The following is a 22,572-nucleotide window of genomic DNA, read 5'->3' as shown; positions in this document are numbered from 1 at the left end:
CCCCTTGTTCTCTTTGATCTTGAATCCATAACTTCTTTCTCAACTGATTTAACCTTCTTCTGAGTAGACTTTGTACTAAGTTCTTGGACAACATCATTAGCAATGGGAGACCTTGAATTCGTTCCCCTTGTTCTCTTTGATCTCTATCCCTTCATAATCCCCTCAGATGAACCTTCACCTACACTACCTACTTTCCTCGCAGTCTAAAAAAACTCTTGCATTATTGTCTCCATACCTGCCCTTATTTCACTCTTGATCTCCTTCCTAACCACCATAACCTCCTCACTTACCTGCATTGCAAAAGTAATATCCACATTTAAACATTTAAAGATATATATAAATAAATTGTAATTGCTGATATACAAAGTTATACAACATATCATAAGAGTACTAAATATGTAAATCGTTCAACACATAGAGTAAAGTTTTACACTTACAAATCCTTTGAGCAATTTAGCATGTCTCTCAAGCATTTCATTACTAGTGTAGGGCTTTGAAACTGATGCAACACTTTGGGTGCCCTGATGATGCAGAGCCTCCTTGATTACATCTTCTTTACTTTCATATTCACCAAAGGCTACAACCTTACCCTACAAAGGCTACAAAGGCTAAAGTGTCAAAAGCTACAACCTTACCCTACAAAGGCTGGAGTTTTTTATTCCAAGTTTGGAAATCTAAGTTCTTGGAAAGCAACTCTTCCCAGTCAAGTATTCTTAGGAATCTACCTTCCACTGCCCTACGAGCCCCAAGAGACGAGATGTGAAGGTATGCCCAAACATCGAAGCATATCACACAACCATAAACTGCATATGAATCCCTTTGTGCTATAACATTTTCGTAAATATCATCTAGACAGTACTCTAACATCTCAAACGTACAAAGGAGTGCCCCATGCAAACTTATCAAACGCAACTAAATCCTCTGCAAGATCAATAAACCTTCCATCTATAGTCCTAGCAGATCCAGGAAGAACAACTTGAAGCAACACATACAACCTATTGAGCCTAAAGATATCAGTTTTATCATCCTTACCACTAGATTTTGCCATTTGTAGAGTTGCTAATATTTCTTTCTCACCAGCTGTAGTTCCTTTAAAAAATTGCGAACGAAAATCAGATGATTTCTTCTTCACGTTTGTTGTGTAGAATGAGTTTACTACAGGTTTCACACTGAGACCCATAATCAAAGCAACATCGCTCTTTTTAAACACCAAATCTTTCTTACCGATCCTGTAACAAAGTCTACCAACTATGTGCACATAAATGACACAAATAAATGTAGTTGTTGCGTGCATATTTCTTTGGATTTGCATAAAACTCCCAAAGCAAGATTTCTGAAAATCCTCTTTTTCTTCCTCACTAAAAGCATCGAACAATTTGTGCATTTTATCTAGTGACATTCGACAAGTCAAATTCAGCTCCTCATTTCTCTAACAAGTAACAAGTAAACTCAAACTTTCGAATTTTGACAATTTTAATGAAAGGCAATAACAGTTAGGCTTTCGAATTTGACTGTTTTTTTCTTAATTTTGTATTTCATTGGAAATAGGGAAATATTGCAACTTTCCCCCCCTCAATTCATGTAATTAATTGGGTTTCGATATATATTGAGATGATTGACACGTGGTACTCAACAACCTTAATAAATTTTTGGTAACTTTTGGGGAAACATGTCCTAATTTCTTTCCCGCCAAAATACACTTATCAATGCAACCACTATAGACTTGTGATAGACATACGTTATTTTTTTATTATATCAGCAATTAACAACAATTAAATTTCATTCATTATTTCGGTATTTTTCTATTATTTTATGTGTCAAACTTAATTCACTCACACAATTAATTGCATTTAGACTATTTCACTTCCAATATTCGTTAGATTTATAGATAAGTATGAACCATTAAATTTTCTACTGACCCATTGATTTTCCCATTATTATTTTTACTATTTAACACTGTGGAGACTACATTCACCGCATCCAACATACTCTTCTTTGTAAAAGGTAACCAAATACCTTAAACAAATACCTTCAACATAACAACATGTCTCTAAATAATTTGTTCCTGTTAATTTTAGTAGTTTTAATGCCATCTCCAGCCATCCCAACCATCCCAAATTATGACACCCCTCCTACAACTGACTATTCCGATGAAGAGAACTCAGACAAGTGGGTCGGAATACCTACTCTACTGATGATTACACAGATGAAAAAGAAGAAGAAGAAGACGACTGGCTTCAGGATCCCTACTATGTTGGAGATATTCCTATGAAGAAGAAGAAGAAGGACACTGACGAGGAGGACGGCGATGGTGGGGGTGCTAATAACGAAAGCAAGACAAGGAGGGCGATGATGAAGAAGACCTGATTTTGTCCGGGTCTTATTTTGTTGTTTAGGTTTTATTTTCGTTAGTTCTGTTCTCTATTCTTATGTTGTTTTGTTTTACCCTTGTTTTCTTCTACACTTGTTGATCCATTTTGCACTTTAATATGTCTATTATCTTTCTCATCATTTGAACCATCAAACTTCACTTTCTAATCTCAACAATCAAGCTTCACTTTCAACAATACAATAAAAAATGGTGAAAACGATTTTGCCCTTTGTTGTATCTGGATGAAACTGTATGATTTTATCCAAATTGGCTAAACTGATCTTGGCCCTTCATTTTCAAGTTTTAATCTCAACATAATCGTGTGGTTGCTAATTACAACAAATCATATCACATTGGGAACAAAATTTAAACCGACGAAACCAAATTTTTGGTCCACGTGGTTCTTGTCTAGAAGTATGCGCAAGGGCAAAACAATCAAAAAAACCTTTGAAAAGTCAAAATGTGTGGGCGTGGTCTAATTGAGAAGGAATTGACATTATCATGGTCTATTTGAGAAATTATCCATTAATAAATGTCTATCACTGCATATATATTTATTCATTTGGACCTATTTTTATTTGGTGGAGCTGATTGGAGTATATACCTATGAAGCCCCAGGGCTGTGGTCAGTCCTGCTACCCCAGTACCAAGTACAATCACAATATCTTCAACCGTCTCCTTTTGTAATGAACTTACAAATCAGCTTAACTTGCTTAGCTTGCTTTGCTTTCAAGGTACCAAATGAAACTACTTCCTCTATTTCCACTTCTCAGCAGATACGTATTAGCTTAAGTAAATCACATTTCCTGTCAAGCTCTGCAATGGTCTCAAATATTTTCCTAGATGGAATAAATAACATAATTAAGAATTGAGCTGGTTTCGTAGATTTTCAAAGGTTTGAAATAAGCGTTGCGCTAGTTTCAAACATATAGGTTTTAAATCATGTGAAATTGCTCTTATTAGGACCAAAACGACCGAATTGAAGTATGCAACACTGTTTCCATATCCTAACTGCATCCATCTTTGCAGAATTGCAGACCCTTGGCGAAATGCTTTATACGACAAATTGTGTAGGTGGAATTATTTGTCAAGGAAGATTCGTACACTCCGTGCTAGAGATGAGAATCTATCTCAGAGCTCACTAATTCATCAGATTATGAAATTTAGTATCAAAACCAAGCTTTATACAATTGAGAACATACATTGAATGTGTAGTGAGAAGCACCAAAGTTTAAAAACAAATCAGACTCAAAGGAATAGATTTAGGATTTATAAGACTGACTAAATTGCACAGATCAATTTCACTCATTGTTAGTAGAATTTTGTAGGTCCTGCATGTTTGGGGCTTGTTCCTGGCCGGTAGTGGTTACTGGACTACTGGGTAGTACATCTATTTTGAGATGTATCTTGCTTCTATTAGTCTAGATAAGTACAGCATCAAAGCAAGTACCTGCAATGGCCTGCACTACTAGTCGCTCGCATCCTTAGGATCATATCAAATTTCGGCTTCTTCGGTTGCCTATGAAGATTGAGATTTTTCTGTACCGTGCATCATAGTACAAAATATCAGGATATGGGTATTTATCGATATTCAATTTCTGGATATGTATCATGGATATATCCCCCTCTTTGAAGATATTTGACATTGTTTCACATGCAAATATCGTGGATATATCCAAAATATCGAAAAATATCGTAGATATTGTGGATATTTTTTGATATATCATGATATATTATTTATATTTATTTGAAATATAATGATAAATATTAAATAAAATTATTATATACACAAAATATCCCCAAATATCGCAAAATATTTCCAAATATCGCAAATATCACAAATATCGTTGAAATATTACCGATATTTGCAGTCGTATATATCTCTGAACATATCGTGATATTTATATATCTTTTTCTGGAATATGGATAGATATCCCCAAATATCGGAATATATCGGGATATTTTGTACTATGTCGTGCATACCCGAAACACACTCAATCGTCAGTGTGCATGAACTGCAAGTCACTACTTTAATGTGTAGATGACAAATATGCAAAAATCTAACTATCAAGTCATCCTCAATCAATGTAGCCTTAAACCCAACGTCTTCAATGGATCGTTGAATTCTTCCAATCTACACAATGAGATCAATGCATAAATACAATGCGTTAGTGTATGTGAAAATTCAGTAGTACGTTTGTATGAAGCTATAGGTAGAATTGGTTCTTCTTAATTAAGACATAAAGGACGATTGAGAAATTGATGGATTGAATCCAAAGTAGGGATAGGGCCACATACCATAAACAACCGTTCACTATATGTTGATCCCAGTGTACATGCACTCCCCCTTCCAATAGTTCTGAGCCCCTTCGTTATCGGTGACGGACACAATACTTTCTTCACATGTATCACATTCAAGTGGACACCATTCATCCATTCCACATGGAATCATCACCAAAAGATATATCATCTATGGGCACAACAATTAGAGTTCGAGAAAAGCGTGATAACAAATAAGTGTAAAATTCAAGTACGCACTACACATACTCTTTCAAGATCATGCATGCAAGTTTGAAACTCAGCCAACCAATATTGTAGAGAAGGTAACGAAAGGAAGGAAACTACTGTGAAAATCTTTGACACAGTTTTGTGAATGATGTGTTCCAGCCATTAATTTATAGAAGATACTATATGAGCTTGTGATAGATCCATTTGTTATATTTATTTTATAAGCAACGCGTTTCGGTCTGATCCTTCTGGGCAATAACCCATGCCAGTTGTGGTTTGGTATTGGATATTAAAATTGAGCTAGTAAACATATATATCAAGCATCACATTACACGATACAGTACACTACGTGTTCTTGTTATTTACTATTTTTTTTTTTGCTGAATTCTGACTAAATTAGCTCTACCCGAGTTTTCTATGCTATCCACAGCAACTTCTATATATGTTTTAAACAACAATCCATGATGTACTATAACAGTGATTACTAATAATATATACATTGGCAATTACGACCTAATCTATTTCTAGTGACTTATAATATGTTCACAGGGTAACCGCCCATTTGATGATGTATTGATCGGGACTTCCAAAATATTTCCCAATTGAAAAGGTACTCGCCTATGGGCACCTCCCATTTTGTGTTGGGAGGACACAAAAAAAAACATTTTATTACAAATTTGCTATTGACCTATTCATTTGTATTGGCCACTCCACCCAATCCCCTAATTAAAAGGTAACTTGTAGCAAACCTGCTTAGCCTTTGTCTTTCTTCTCTCCCGTTTCTAATCCCCAATCCCTAAATTATACCCTAAATCCTAAACTTCCAAACACTAAAATGGAAGACCCGAACTTTTTAGAACATGAAGATAAACCATTTAATGAACAAATGTTTGAGGAACAAATGAGAGAAAATGAAGAAGAGACAGGAATGGAAGATAACCAAATGAGAGAAAATGTTGAAAGTGAAGAAGTTGCAATGGGAAGTGAAAACGAAGATGATATGATTAGTCAGATAATGGAGATGCCAAGATAAACCTAGCTAGCTAGATTATGTGTTTGTAAACCCGAGATTTCCAGTCCCAAGGACCCAGCTACATCACATTTATTCATCCCGAACGACTCAATCATATCGAATTAGGTGAGTCCATCCAAAATGACCCACACACACATCTAGTTGGGTAAGTCCCAAACGACCCAGCCACATCGAACTGTCTTAGTCTCAAACGACTCAACCACATCGAACTGTCTTAGTCTCAAATGAACCAACCACATTGATTAGTTTCACCATCTGTATAATACATCACTTAACAATTGTTCTTCATGCAGGATCCTTTGCGGGGTTTCGAGAACCCTGAAAACTCGAATGACGTGGATGATGTTGAACCATTTTCAATGGATACAACTGAAATATTTACTAGAGATGAGATACATATTAGGCATTGATTTTATTTGTTTTTATTTTCTAAATGAAATTATATTAGTGTATTGATTGTTTTTTTTTTTTTATATATCTTTAGGTATTTCATACACATAATGAGGTAATTGGTTGGGCAACTGCTCGGGGAAAACTATGTAATGTGGTTGTAGTAATTGGGAAGTCGCAGAATGTTAATGAGAACCGAGTACCAAGGCTGGATTTAACTTGTGAGAGTTTGGGTGTGTATTGTTCACACAAAAAGGTAGGTGAAGATAAGGTTAATAAGAGAAATATAGGAACCACAAAATGTGGATGTCCATTTAAGTTAAGATGTTTTTTCCAACGTAGCACTATCGATAGTTGGAAAATTGTTGTTATTAATGGTGTTCACAACCATCCACTAGTGAAGACCCTTGAAGGATATGCATTTACTACTCGGCTGACCGTCCACAATTAGAGTACTTGTCAGAGATGACTACAAATTCAGTTAAGCCTAAAGAAGTTTGAAGTCCATCAAAAATAAGTATCCTGAAAACCTATCTAGCATATATCAAGTCTATAATGTGAGGCACAAGGTGAGGACGTTGGATATGAACAGTCGCACGCAAATGCAGAGATTGCATGAGATGTTAGCAAAAAACCATTATTTCGAGGAGGTGAGAGAGGATACAAATACAGATGAGATAACTATGTTGTTATGGCCTCATCTAGAGGGAGTTAAATTGGCTCAGACTTTTCCAAAAGTTATCATCATAGGCCTTTACACACCGCAAAACTAATAGGTATCGGTGGCCTTTTTGTACGGTTTGTGGGTGTGACTTCAACCGGAAGTCTTTCCGCGATCTGTCAAGTGTTGCTTCGGTATGAAACAACGATAGACTATGAGTGGGTTTTACGTTAGTTTAACGGCTTCTTTGGGTGACGAAAAGGCCATCCGCAGGATCGTGGTCCGATAAGGAGTTAGCCTTGATGCGTGCCACTGATATTGTGTTCCCTATATCGCTACGTGTGTTCTTGAAATCTTGTGATTTTTTTTTTCCAACCACGTAACTTGTAGAAAGGCCAGTTCTCGTGGAACACTATAGTGAAATCGATGACTGAGGATATCTTCAACCGTACATTTGCTGCTTTGGAAAAACACTATAGGGTTGAGTACTCCAATTTTGTTAGTGATCTGCGGGAGACTTGGTGGCCTTACAAGGATCGATTCGTATGTTATTAGACAAACCAACACATTCACTTTGGGAGTACAACAACCAATAGAGTTGAAGGGTCTCATGCTAAGGTGAAACGTGTTCTAGGAAACACAAACAGACATGATTTTCTAGGTATATTTTACTTGATTCATCCGATTTTAGAGATTCAGATGTTTGAGATTAGAGGTACTTATGAGAGGAGTCTGATTCTAACTCAGCACCGCCACAAAATTCCATTATTTTGTGCACTCAGAAACCTGGTCTCTATAAAATGTTTGGACTTGCTTTTTAAAGAACTGAATACCCGCGTAATGCATGATGCTAAAGACTCTGAGTTCATTTGTGGGTGTTATTTACGCACCATCCATGGATTGCCATGTGCTAACGAAATTATAGAACTTTAAAAGCAAGAGCGGTCCATATCTTTGAGTGATATCGATCCCTTTTGGAAAACTTTGTCTGCTTCTCTGAATGTGTCTGTGGGTGTTGGTCCTGATTGTAGACCACATTTTAAATTCTTTCTCAGTGATTGAAAACTTATCCAAGGCATATACCACAACGAGAAACTCTTTCTCAGTGGTGGTATAGTTACGTTGAGCTTTATTAAGATTTTTACTAGCGTAGTAAATGACAATTGGTTTGTCCTCTCGGCGTTGCCCTAGGATTGCTCCAATAGCATAGTTGCTCGCGTCACACATTAATTCAATTAGGTGGTTGAATTATAGGAGCAGTAGTTATGGCATATTTTAAAGTCTCAAAAGCTTGTTTGCAAGTGAAAGTGAAGTCAAAGACGACATCTTTAAGTAAGAGATTGGTTAAAGATCGAGCAACCTTTGAGAAATCTTGAATAAATCTCCTATAGAACCCTGCGTATCCTAAAAATGCACGAATGTTGCGAATTGTTTTTGGTATAGGAAGTGAAGCAATTTTTTTAATCTTAGCTTTATCGACTTCAATTCCGTCCTTTGAAACAATATGCCCTAGAACTATTCCTTTTGTAACCATGAAATGACATTTTTCCCAATTAAGAATGAGGTTTTTCTCTTCACAACGTGTAAAGACCTTTTCAAGATTTGATAGACAGCTATCAAAAGAATCACTATATATTGAGAAGTCGTCCATGAAGACTTCCATAAAACGTTCAACTATATCACTGAAAATGTGAAGCATATAGCATTGGAAAGTACTAGGTGTATTGCAAAGGCTGAAGGGCATTCGTTTATATGCAAATGTACCAAATGGAATGTGAACGTTGTTTTTTCTTGATCAGAAGGATCTATGACTATTTGGAAATATCCTGAATAACCATCAAGAAAACAGTAATATGCATGACTGGTGATAACCCGTAAAAACTCAATTAGATACTCTAATCTTATTCTTACGGTATCAATTATTTATTTCCTACTCTCACATATATATTCATTCAATATATAGAGTACGGAATCGTTCCACTCTTAAACTAACAAGACATAAATGAATTCAATTAATCAAACACAAGGAAACAATGGTGAGAACAATGAGAGTAATGTTGTGATTTATTTCAACTAAAACTAATTATAAATTAAACTAATTTAACTAAGCAATTAAAAGGTGAATTTAATAAATTGGAAGAACATAGAGGGGCGAAATTCCACCATGCAATTCGGTTGGCTATTAGTTAGTCATCGAATCGAATTTTGATCCCTAGTGAATACCAAGTCCTTTCGAATCAATGTTCCACTAGCATGAGAGTTTAGCTCCACCACAAATCTCTTTGATGGTGGCTCTAAACTCTAGTTCATCATTATTAGGTTTATCTCTAAACACTCATAATAATGAACTTGAAATTCTATTCTAAATAACAACTATTCTAACAAGCAATCATCCTCACATGGCGTCTTTAACATCCTCTAATAGAGTTTTTAGCCTAGTTTCATTGGATTCATTGACAATAAACAATAATAGAAAGACATAATTAAATTAAACTAAACTTGATTAAAATAAACTTGAAATAAACTTGATTAAATGAATAGAACAAATAGTCTAAGAATTAACATGAATTAAACTAAAATTACAACTAATGTAGAACTAAGATTATGAATAACTAATTATAAATTTAAGACAAACTAAATCTATGAATTCAATAATGAATTAGAAACTAAAACTTGAAATACAAACTAATTATTAATTCTAAAAACTAAATCTTGTTCTAAACACTAATTTGATGCTAATTAACTAAATCTAAAACTAACTATTGGATCTAGACTAAGTAAAAGCTAATTCAAAACTAAGTAACTTAAGAGCTAAGCTTTTTTGTCTCTTGATATGGAGGAGACAAGATCCACAAATTCGTGCGTGGACTAAGAAGCCATGTTTTGAATTTGGAAAATTAGGCCCAAAACCTCTTTATTTGGAGTCCACAAAGGGGTTTTCAATTGGAAATGACTTATACAGCCTTTTCGTCCACTTCTACTCCTCTGATTGGGTCAAGGCTTAGACCATTGGAAACCTCTTTCCGATCCGGTCGTTTTGACGTAAGGTAGGCCCAATTCCAAGGTCTAAGTCCAAAGATACAGCTTCCGGAAGTTCTGCTGACTTTTGTGTTTTGTTTCTGCCCGCGTTGTTTCTGCCCGCATTGATCGGGCTTTAAAAAGGCTTTTTCTCCTTAAATCTAGGCCTTTTATCATAGAACTTCTTAGCAACCAACCCTTGCTCCTTTATCTCGTAAAAGGGGCGCATTTCTGCACATACTCGACTCCAATGCCTGAAATACATAAGAACACGATAATAGTACTAACTCTTACTTATTAATCATATAATTGGTCAAAAACAATATTGTTAAAAGGGTTAAAACTATAGTTTTGGGCTCTTATCAGCCACCAAAAACAACCACACCACGGAATAACTCTTCTTAAAAATCACCTTTACCACCTAAAACAACCACACAACGGAATACCTCTTCTCAAAAATCACTTCAAAAGTTAGACATTGGCACCCTGAGGGGGCCGACACATTATGTTGAGGATATTCCAGAAGAACTGCGCAAATATATTGTTAGAGTGGATGACCCTGATGGTGATAGAAATTGCGGGTATAGAGCAATGTGCATTGTATTGGGAAGAAGTCAGGAAGAGTGATCGTGGATGAGAAATGAGTTGTTACAAGAAATTAATGACAACCTCCCCTTATACTTTACATTGTACACTCACAGTGAGGTTAGTCTTGTGAAACCTACAATTCCACATGAAAAAGGTTGGGCACCCCTTGATAAGTGGATGAGCATGCCGTTTGTTGGATTTCTATTTTCTTTGAGATTTAATGTCATCCACGTACATTTAGGAAGTACGTACTGCTATCTTATCTTACCACTGAGAACCTAAGCAAATCCTGAGAGAGTAAAGAAAGTGTTAGGTACCGCCACGCATCTGGGGATGTCATTTTGTCCATGTTGAACTTGCTGATAATTGTCTGGTTCCAAAACCGATGCAAAGATGGAGTAGAGCTCGACACTTAATTGCAAATAGTTTGGATATTACATTACAAGCAAGACATGTGCAATTTACGGCATTGAACATTCCCAATTTAGTATTGGAAGATGAGCACACTAATTATGGGTCTGAAACACCAATAGTACATGTTATCGAATAAGTCTATTTAATTAATGTTCATGTGATTGGGATTATAATTTGGTTTTTGATACAAATTTCTTAAATTTGATGGAATTCTTTGGTGGAATTTGATTTATGGATGTATTTTTGCTTGATTTGGATGGTTTGGATGTATGTATATGTTTGTTTGGTTTGGCTGACGAAGTATTTGAGGAGAATATTTAGGTTTCCAATTTAAAGTATTTTCGTAAAGCCGCCTAACTTGAAACTAACCCGGGAAAAACTTTTCTAGTGAAAATAAATAGTTAAATACCGCCCCATTATAAAAAAAAAAAAGGCCCATAAGCCACGCTAATAGCGTTGCAACAGGGGTCATGCCAAATAAATTTTTATTTTCATAAAATGTTGCTACAACGGGAAAGGCGTGGCAATCCAATATTAAATTAGGCGCTGCTTTGAAAACCTAAATATTGTGATAGAGTGATAGAGTGAATGCCTCTTTGAAAACCATCCAAATCAATAGTCAGTATCCAATATTAACGGGAGAACCTATTAATAGACTCTTTGAATAATCAATAGTCTAAATATTTAATAGACTCTTTGAATGCTACGACTCTTTGAAAAATTGTGATAGAGTGAATGCCTCATTAATAGTCAGTATCCAATACATCCACTTCTCTCTCTATGTAAAACGTCACCCTAGGCAATCCAACCTTTAAACAGAGACTCTAATGCTCCTGTTCAATTTCTTTTTCATAATCACTATAGTATTGGACGCTTGTAGTATAGGATGATCAAGATAGCTGTTTGATATATTGGATTAGAGTCTAATGCTCCTATTTCATAAACACCCTAGGTATCATGTCATCTTTTTAAAATGACTAGTTTCGGTCAAATTCAAATGCCAAAACTATAATGACAAAGATACAAGGTAATGTTGGGGTACTTGCCTGGTTAAAAGGTCGTGTCTCTGTGCAAAAGGCCTTTTCAAGGACCCTATCAGTATGAAGTGCACGGATAACTCCAAGGGCAGTACCATATCCAGCTGTTGAAAGACTATTAAAACAGTGTACAAGGTGAATGTATCATAACCTATTTTACATAAGCTCTTACTAGATCGATAGAATAACGCGAAAGTCTACAATATTGCAAAGTCCGAGCACCTGCCAGTGTTGCAATGAGTTAAAATAGAAATGTTCTTAGAATCCTTTAGAGTATTCTTAATAAAGCTTGCTCCATATGAACCAATAGCTTTATTTGAAGCAACATCTCAAGCATGGTTTCAGCAGATTCTATGTAAGCCTGAAGAATAATAATACAGCGTTTTTGTTTCTCATCAGTGTAACAGTTTTCCAATCATTCTAAGACTAGAATCTAGAGTTAAATCTACTACCTGAAAAACAGATTTGAATCCTCGAAGAAGCAAAGACTCTTTGTTATGACATCTTTAAGTTTTCTTGCGGCATCGGCGGGGTTTCTGTTAGTTGATATATTGACCAACTAGTGGCCTAATAATTTGAGCAACCAATAGGCTTTTATTATATTCATATAGTGAAATCTTTTACTTACAGGTAATGGCCTTTACATTGTTATATTCAGAGATCAATCACAAGAGCCAACAAATGGGTCGGTCGGATCAAAGCAAGACTTTAAAATTAGTTATAACTACCTCTGTTATCAAGAGAAACCAATAATAATTTAGAAACTAAAGTTACAAAGAGTGCTTGTTACCAGAAAATCCAGCTTGCAGCAGTATAATTATAAGCCAAGTGTTACCAATTTGCTCGTCGGTCGCAACTTACAAGATTCCAACCTGCTTTCGAGTTGATTGAGTCCCGCACAAATGACTAATAAATGATCGATGAGCAAATTCAAGAGAAGCCTTCATATTTGTTTAACTCTCCCCATACAATCTCTTCAATTTCTTCCCATGATTTGACCATCTTCAGTTCCTACACGGGCTAAATATAGCTCGATTACATTATCCTTGTGCAAAATGCAGTAGCACCTGTACACAGATGAAATTGCTCAAATTAACCAAAACCCATAAATCAAAGACACCAGATTCACCAATGTAACAAGATTATGATGAGATGGTGGTGAAAAACACTACTATTTGTCTATTTGTAAAAAGAAGACCCTACAATCAGCACATCAATTTGGATATTTGGAAGGTTCTATAGTGTTCAACTCATGAGCAGTAAAATACCGATCACTTGCTGCAGCATGGATCAATGGCCATCTATATATTCTTACTTGTTTGAAGTACAAATGTCGAATCATACTTGGCTGCCACCCTAAGAAGCATGATTCAAGAGTATTTATTCTTGGGGTAACAAATATTACCACCGTAGTGCGCTTGTCAACTGTTCCTGAGTTTGAAGGGTGGGTTAAGCCAAGGCTTGAATTCAATGTAGTCAAGCAAGCTCACGAAGTTTTAACGTGGTGGAGGATACCCCAAACTCTAATCTGAAAATTTTGTTAGGTAAATTTAGAATTAACCCTAAACAAATATTGAACAAACCAAAAGTCGATGCTTTAATGGTATAGAAGAATAACCAAAATTAAAGCTTTCAAATTCAATCCAAATAAAGAAAAGAGAGACTAATACCTTAGCTTTGACCGCGCAGGAGGAGAGGAGGATGAAGATTTTTTTTTTTTTGGGTATGAAGATGACTAGGTGGCAGTAAAGAAAAGAAGAGGGTGTTGGAGAGGTTTTCCAATTTTTAGGGTTAGAATACAATAATAAGAAAGGCCCGCGAGAAAATTTTGTTGAATTAGAACATCCCGCCCCAATAAAAAGACCATCAGCGACGCCATTGTAAGATAGCGACAAAGGTAAAGAGAAAAACATTGTATTTATTCTTTTACCAAAATAATTAATCACACCTATTGGTCTCGCAAAAGGCGTGGCAATAAGAAAGTTTCACTAAGGCTAAAAGGCTTAATAGAACGAATAAAACTATTAGGGACGCCTCAATGCGTCACAATAGATATCTTTACCAACTAATTTTGAGTCTTTGCAAAAGAGTCTTGTTGCAAATGCCAAAATTAAATTATGTAAATTTCTGTATTTTTGTGACGATAATTATCAATTTCGACGCCAAAATGCCTTCACAAAATTTCGACACCAATATGGCGCCACAATTAGAAAAAAAATGTCACAAATATCTTTGTTATGGTGTAGTACAAAAGGTTTTACAACGAAAGTGGCGTCACAAATGATTGAGTTAACTTTAACAAAGAACAATGGCGTGGTAAATGATAAAGCCCTCTATAAAATTGCATTTTCTATTTTTGAAAAAAAAAAATTATAACTATTTGCCACGCAAGAGGGTGTCACAATAAATAAATTTATGTACAGTTAAGCTAATAGCACGACAAACCTTTAGCAGCCCCATATGGCGTTGCAATAGGTGACCTTTAACAACAATTTTTTGGCGTTGCAAAAGGATGCGCTGCAAAAGACCCCTTTTGTTGTAGTGCATCTATCTTCCATACACTGCCATCAAAGGATTTGAAGCTTTAACCATCTATCTTCCACTGCCATCGAAGTTAAGGTAAGCTATCGACTTCTTCTCTTTTCTATTTTTTTCAAAAATCATATTAAATGGTTTAAAGCTTTGATTTTTTTTTTGGGTTTAGGTTTACTAGTAATCCTCTAAAAAGCTTCGGATTTTGGTAAGTCTCTTATTCGATCTCCTATGGGATTTGTATATTCATTCAATTAGTTTTTTATTTTTGTTTGCAATTGAGAAAATAGAAATCACTAAGCTTCAAAGCACCCTTTCTAATTAGCCTCGCCTTTACTGCTTAGCCCACTTATCACTATTGCCTACCCATCAGCCATCGAGCTATTGCTTCAATCCGAAATTCCCTATTTAAGATGGGAGGATCGATGATACAGAGTTTGTTGCTTCTGTTAAGTGGGTTTCAGACATATCTAAGCTATTGGGAGGAAGTTTGTTTTAACACTTATTGATTCCAGAGTTCCATAAAGCATTGTAAATAGTTACCTTGGGGTGTGGTTATTACCTGGTGGTAATTCTAGCTTTAACGTCCAAGTTTATGTAAATTGTTTGTGACATTCAGTTTAAGTTTCATAGCTCTGAAATGGGTTCGCATTTACGACTTTCATAGCTATGAAATAGGTTATTACCTTAGCTTTACTTCTCTTTTGGATTGACAAATATTTCTTATTGTTGTGGACGCTCTGTGTATACTGAAATTAGAGGTTTTTAATCTGGATGGTAATGTTTGTTTTAAAACATGGTTCAGGTCCTCAACTTAAACACACTCAATAAGAAAAAAAAAAAAAGCTTAAGCCTTGAACTTTTTTCAGTTATTCTTTTGATGTTCTTTTCTATTTCTAAATCAAAGTTGAACTTTTGTTTGTTGTAATGCATAATAGAAAAGGAAGTTGTTACTTATTGATAAGTGTGTGTTTCTTTACAATTGAAGTTTTGGGTATTCGATCTGTTTTTGGTGTAAATGTGTAATAATAATTAATAGCTAAGGGGTTATGTGTATGGGTATATGAGTGATACTCCACCTCGTTCATGCCATCGAGTCATCTTCATACCAAAAAAATCTTCTCCCTCCCTCCTCCTCCTTGGCGGTCAAAGCAAAGGTATTAGTCTCTCTTTTTCTTTCTTTTGATTGAATTTGAAAGCCTTAATTTTGGTTAATCTTCCACACCATTAAAGCATCGACTTTTTGGTTTGTTCAATCTTTGTTTATGGTTAATTCCAAATTTACCTACTTGAAATTTTTCATATTAGAGTTTGGGGTATCCTCCACCACGTTAAAACTTTCACTTTTGCATATTCCACCACCACCGTCAAATCTCAAGTAAGGTTCAACTTTTTTATAATCCACCACCACCGACGTTAAACTTGTTGTCTCTTAGTTCAAAGCTTAATTGATATTCTCAATTGAAAGCTAATAGATTTTCTCTTTGTTCAGTGGTTAACTAATTTTTCTCTGTGTTCATATTGACGACTTTGACAGATAGTGACACCATTAATGCTGAAATAGAGGGTCTTTTTTTCTTATCATACAGGTACTTTTGATTGTAGTGAAATTAAAATAGGTTATGTTTAGAAAAGCAAAATTCTGTTGAAAATGGTGGATTTTTATGTACATACAACACTTGTGAGTGTGTTGATGGGATTTGGATTGTCAGTAAATTCATGTTTAGTTGTGAATTTTGTGAAATTAGTTGTTTGATGTACATTATATTGTGTATCAAATTTTAAGTGGTGAATAGAAGTCGTTGGAATTTTTAGGGTGGTAATGCGGATGGTTTTTATAGTTGGTATTGTGTATAATCATGGTTTTCCTTGGTGGTTCAATCTATTCCTGGGAATCCTGGGATTGTTTTATTTTTGAACAAGTGTGGTTGTGGTGAATTTTGTGTATTCCTTTCAATTTCATTTGTTGATTTTGATTTAATTTTGGAAAACTAGCTAGTTGTTGATTATTTTTAATCATAACTGTTTTGGAACCAAAATCTTGGCTTTTAAATGGTAGGATTTTAGGATATCATGCATGTCTGAGTGTACTAGAAACAATAGCACTAGATATAATGTGTTTTGAGGGTTAAAACCAGTGTTATCAAATTTCGTGAAAGGAAGTTTATTCTTATTTTTTTATTATATAGTTTGCTCTAAATATTTCTTCTTATACCGTCTCAGCTAATTGCTTTGGTATTGGTGCATGGTTGTGTCGTCTGTTGGTTAACTTTTAAGTTTTTATGTCATCTCATCTTCTCATTGAACATTTTTTCTAACTTCAAAAAACAGCCTTGTTCAACTGCACAAGCAATTGCTCCACCTATATCCGCACCAAGTCCTTAGAACATTTCCACACTTCCACCTCGATCGTAAGTTTCCATGTGGTCCAAATAAATTGTAAACTTAGCTTGTTGAATTCAATTTTTAATAAGTAGGTTTAATTTTATTATGATTATTATATCTATCATTGGCTTCTTGTATTTCCACGTTAAACATCCGTTCATATGATACATTAAGTATATATATTTGTTCATTGGTTAATCAATCAATCTATAAGTTGTCAACAAACACTTCCATCTTTACTAACTAAGACACAAAAGTATATATTTGGCCATTGCAACATGTTGGACGCATTTGTAGTCTTCAAGTTGGAATAGATTGTCTAGATGCTAATATTTTCAGTTAAGACTCTAAACTACTATTTATGTTGTCTCTAGTTGTTAATCTTTTCATTTACAGAGTACCTATTTATATTTCTCATTAGTTCTCCGTGTGGATGACCACTAAAGATATGTTTAATATGTCATATGTCAGGTTATTGGTATGGGAAAATGTTGTTTGGGATTCTTTGAAGAGGTTTCTTTTGTAATAATTGTGATGTTGGGATGGATTATTTGAAGTGGTTTCTATTGTAATAGTTGGGATGTTGGGATGGATTATTTGAAGAGGCTTCTTTTGTAATAATCGTCACGTTGGGTAAAGTTGTTCATTGGAAAAGAGTTTGGTGCACTGAAGCATTGGTGTAGCTTACATATTATTGGTGTTCTTGCCCAAATCATTAACAATTATTTATATGTTTTTTCTGGGGAGACACAAGTTTTAGATTACTCCGCTAGTGATGCAGGAAAATGGACGACAGCGTTTTTATTTTAACTCAACCTCTAACCAGCTTTTGGCACAGGGATGGACCTGATCTTGAACACAAGTAATTGTCTTCTGTAGAACTTCCTTTGTCATTTAGGTACTATATTATGGGGATGTTCCATTTGTTTATTTTCCTTTGATAAAATTTGCATTGATTTTCTAGTACAATGTTTCATACTACAAAAAAAAGAAAACAGAGTAATTTGTTAGGTTGTGATAGGTTCTTAGATTAAATTGATTGCATCAAGCCAGGTTGTGATAGGTTTTTGGTTAGGTGATTGTAGTTCTCTTTGGCTCATTTCGGTACTGCAGATTAGATTTTGTTGGTATATGTTGGATCGTTACAATTTTTTGTATATAGTGTAATATTTGTAATTGAAGATGATATTTGTGTGATGAATGTGATTTTAATATACATTTCATCTTTATTTGATGATAAATGATCAGGAAAATAGTATTATATTGGGATGATATTGGCAATTTTGTTTTTATTATTATTATATTATATTATGTTATATTTTATTATTGTGATAAATGAGACATCACTTTTAAAGTGATTTATAGAGTTATTTCACATCACTTTACAAGTAATTTGGAATCTGAATAAAACATCATTTCCTAAGTGATGTTAATCGGCCTTATTGATTTCACTTAAAAAGTGATGTTAAACGTTATAACATTACTTGTGGACATTGATTAAAAAGTGATGCAAAGTTATAACATCACTTGTGGACATCAATTAAAAAGTGATGTGAAGTAATATCACTTGTGGACATCGTTTAAAAAGTGATGTGGAAAACCCCGACTTTTCACGTCAGCCACCATTCACATCACTCTCAAAAGTGATGTCTTATACTTTGACATCACTTTTTAAGTGATGGGAAATGTCATTTATGTTGTAGTGATCTTAGTAAGTTTAGGGTTTTGACATATGTATTTAACACAGTTTACGCTAATTGAATATTACAAATTGTGAAATTGATTAAAATTTTATAAATTAAATTAACAATACTTAATTGAACAATATATAATCGATTCAAATTGATGAATTATCGACCAAATTACATCGACTCAGTGTATATCTTAGTAAGTTTAGGATTTTGACATATGTATTCAACACAGTTTACGCTAATTGAACATTACAAATTGTGAAATTAATTAAAACTTTATAAATTCAATTAACAATACTTAATTGAACAATAATTGATTAAATTGGATGAATTATCGACCAAATTACATCAACTCAATGTATATCTCAATACGTTTAGGGTTTTGACATATGTCTTATAAGTTTATAACATATCAACACAACCAATCAAGATAAAAAAATTGTAATTTGATTTGAAAATTTGAATTATGAAAAATTAAAATTATAGCAAGTCTTGCATGTAACAACTGTTACGTTACATGCAAGACTTGTCAGTTATGAGATGGTATCAGCACGAAATACATGTATGACCAACTTAGGGTTTACACAAACAAATTGAATGAGAATAATTATAATCAAAGCAAATATAGTACAATATTAGTTTTTTAAAATCTAAACTTGTTATTTTTCATTTTATCATTAAAAACTACTTGCACCAAATTTAGGATTTAGGTTTTATGAAGAAGTGTTTTCGTACGAAAAAATCGTATCCAAATTGAAATTTTGAACATATTTCATAGAATTGCTATATTCAAATAAAAAATATTTAAATCATAATAATTTTGAATTTTCTAAAATTATTTGAAAATTTATACAAATATCAATTCATTTGTTTAAAAGTATAAAAAATTCAAGTGTACCTCTGGAACGATGTGATGTGGTTGTTTGGACTTACTGTCCCTTGATATGGTCACATCGTTTGGAACTAAAGCCCATCGATGTGGTGAGATCGTTTGGTGCTGAAGTCTCTCGATGTGAGGAGATCGTTCGCGACCAAAAAATGATGCTGCTGGAATTTTAGCTTTGGAACGATATGGCCAATTCGTTAGGAAGTGAAGTCCCCGATTTGGAAAGATCGTTCGAGACAAAAAAATTGATGCTGCTGGAATTTTAGCTCTGTAACGAACCCATCAGATCGTTGGGGAGTGGATTTTTTGATGTGGCCACATCGTTTGGGACAAAAACTTGGCAAAATTCATTTGGTTTTTTGGGACTTTCATATCCAAACAAAATCATATCCCTGTCAAATCCAAAACAACCAATAAATATTAAGACAAATCTAAAACAACCAATAAAGATTAAGACAAATACAAAGACATCCGTTTAACTTAAAAATACATAAAGATCCACAATTACATATATCAAATCTCATAATACATTAGACACCAAATACATTAAATCCAAAACAACAAATTCCTATCTAAGATTTATCAGCACGATATTGTCCACCAAAGAACTTGCACTAGGTCAAATTGTATGCATTCATGAACTCATCCCGTGCTTCCTCTAGAATTGCAGTCCCACCCAATTGAAGTCCCTTTTTAAGCAAGTGAGTAGTTTCATCGATGATGGGGTTTTGCCAAAATTAAAATGTAAAACTACATTAGTGTATACATTTCTAAAAGACGAAAAAAGAAAAAAAAAAACTAAAGTTTGAATATTAACTAACCAGATTATGATATGGACAACTCTATAGGGAGAAGTGAATAGGAAGATCACGGTTAATCATTAGAATATGAGTTTGCTTTTCATACCAATACATGTACCTATTCTCACACTTACATGGATAAGTAGCTGTAGGTCCTCGATTTTGGGGTTGTATCACGTGATTTTGCCATCTACCCCAGTAGGCATGCGCAATACTATATTTCACGTCGTAGCCACATCCAGAAAGGATTCTCATCGAGGTCTTTGGTCTTGGGGGATCTAAAGGTACAAACTGAACATGTCCCAACTGACGCATAACCCTAGAAACATTGTAATGTTCCATAACATCAAGGAAACATATAAATCCCTCGAAAAAAGTTATTTCATCCACCGGGCGTGTGGCTCGGACATTATCATAGGGATACCATTCAACCTGTCAAATAGCATATGATTGAGGAAATCAATCATTAACCAGTAACTTCAATAATCAATTAATAAATAAAATTATTTACAAACCCAAAATACTTACATCGGGATAAGTCAAATCATTAAGTATCGCTCGAGTATAGTTCAATGCTTCTGTTATATTAGCATAGCTCAACTGAGTAACTGAGTGCCTATGAGTACGCGACTTGCTCAAGTTATAATTCAAGTTTGGGAATGGCCTGAATCTCGGGAAGTACTCATAGATCCATGCCTAGATTAATATAGACACCCAGTTAACATTCTAATAGATAGATAAAATTAACAATGAAAAGAAAACCGAAAATACTCATACCTGTAGGAGAGTTAAATAGCCTGAAACACCATTCACATTGGCACTTGTCGCAGTCCCAAAACCCATGTATAAGTATACAGTAAGGCTGCACCCAACGCGTAGTCTCTGATCTCGTTAAATTTCAAAAGCAGCCTCAGATAACAAACGGGAACTACAATTCCAGACGTGTCGGTGAATGCGGTACATCCAAAGAAAAATAAGAGATAAGCTCTCATAGCAAACTGCAACTCTTTCTGGGCTGATGCCTTCTTCACAACAACCCCATTTCCATCACGTAAATCTTGATTCGTCACCTTTCCAGCAAACTACTTCAACAAGAAATCCATCCTAACTCTGGAAGTGAACTTATTGGCTTTCATCTCCGCATCTATCTTGTCCATGGGTATGCCAAGACCTTTGTGGAAGAGTTTCTTTGTCTGTTCCTGATAACCCGTAAAAACTCAATTAGATTACTCTAACCTTATTCTTACGATATCAATTATTTATTTCCTACTCTCACATATAGATTCATGCAATATATATAGAGTACGGATTCGTTCCACTCTTAACTCTCAAGACTTAAACAAATTCAATTAAACAAACACAAGGAACAATAGTGAGAGCAATAATTATGGATGTGAATTTATACTAAGAGATAATACTATCAATTGACCTTATACTAATATTAACTAAAGTAATTAAATATAGATGAATCAAATATAGATAAAGAATTAGGGGAATTTGATTCCACCTTGAATTCAACTCAATAACTTAGCATAGATTGTTGTAATCCAATTCTTACGTTCTTATGAAAAGAATTGGTCGTTCTAAACCCTAATCATTCATGGCAATCTCTACCAACTAATGACTAGCATGTAAGGAAGTTCTACCCATTCCCATGGCGAATCAACTCCCTTCTAGAGTGGAATAGACTCTTACTGATTCTACACTACACAATCAAGTTTTCATCAAGGCTTCATCAAACCCTCTAATGGAGGTTTAGCTTTGATTCATCAAACTATCATTTCTAATGAAATTAAACTAGACATCATATAAAGGTTCTAACTTTACTAAATTTAACTAACAATAATTCAAATCTAAATTAATAACTAATAAATCATTAACAACTAAGAATCGAAATTAGATCTAAACAATTTTAAATAACAAAATCAAAATTACGAAGAACTAACTATTTTATTGATCTAATGAATAATAAACAATGATTCAAATAACTAAATTAATAATCTACTTTGTTCTAAACTAATTACTTGAACATAAAACTAGATCTAAAACAAGATATGAAAAACTAATTAATAAACTAATTAAAAATTATCAAAACTAGATCTAGAACTATCTCTAATGGCTACCTTCTATCTAATCTAAGTATCTCTTCAGAGCTAAGTCTTGTGTGTGTAAATACAGGAGACCATATCCACATTTTCGTGCATGGGCTGAGGAGCCATGTTTTGGGCCGGAAAATCGAGCCCAAAACCCAATCTCTT

At 34.4% G+C, this 22,572-nt stretch overlaps 1 long non-coding RNA gene across 2 annotated transcripts; it reads right to left on the bottom strand.

The window, feature by feature from the left end:
- Positions 1-3,466: 3,466 nt before the first annotated feature.
- On the bottom strand, positions 3,467-5,070 carry LOC147476170 (uncharacterized). Of its 2 annotated transcripts, XR_015207950.1 has the most exons (3): positions 4,670-5,070; positions 4,231-4,505; positions 3,467-3,910 (listed from the first exon to the last, which is right to left on the bottom strand). It is a non-coding gene; the product is annotated as an uncharacterized LOC147476170 (long non-coding RNA). The 2 variants fall into 2 exon arrangements; XR_015207949.1 differs by lacking the exon at positions 3,467-3,910 and having other exon boundaries at positions 4,130-4,505.
- Positions 5,071-22,572: the final 17,502 nt, after the last annotated feature.

Source organism: Coptis chinensis, chromosome 9, assembly GCF_015680905.1.
Source record: "Coptis chinensis isolate HL-2020 chromosome 9, ASM1568090v1, whole genome shotgun sequence".
NCBI lineage: Eukaryota > Viridiplantae > Streptophyta > Magnoliopsida > Ranunculales > Ranunculaceae > Coptis > Coptis chinensis.
Note: the sequence above shows the minus strand (reverse complement) of the source record. Positions and strands in the feature narration are given on the sequence as shown.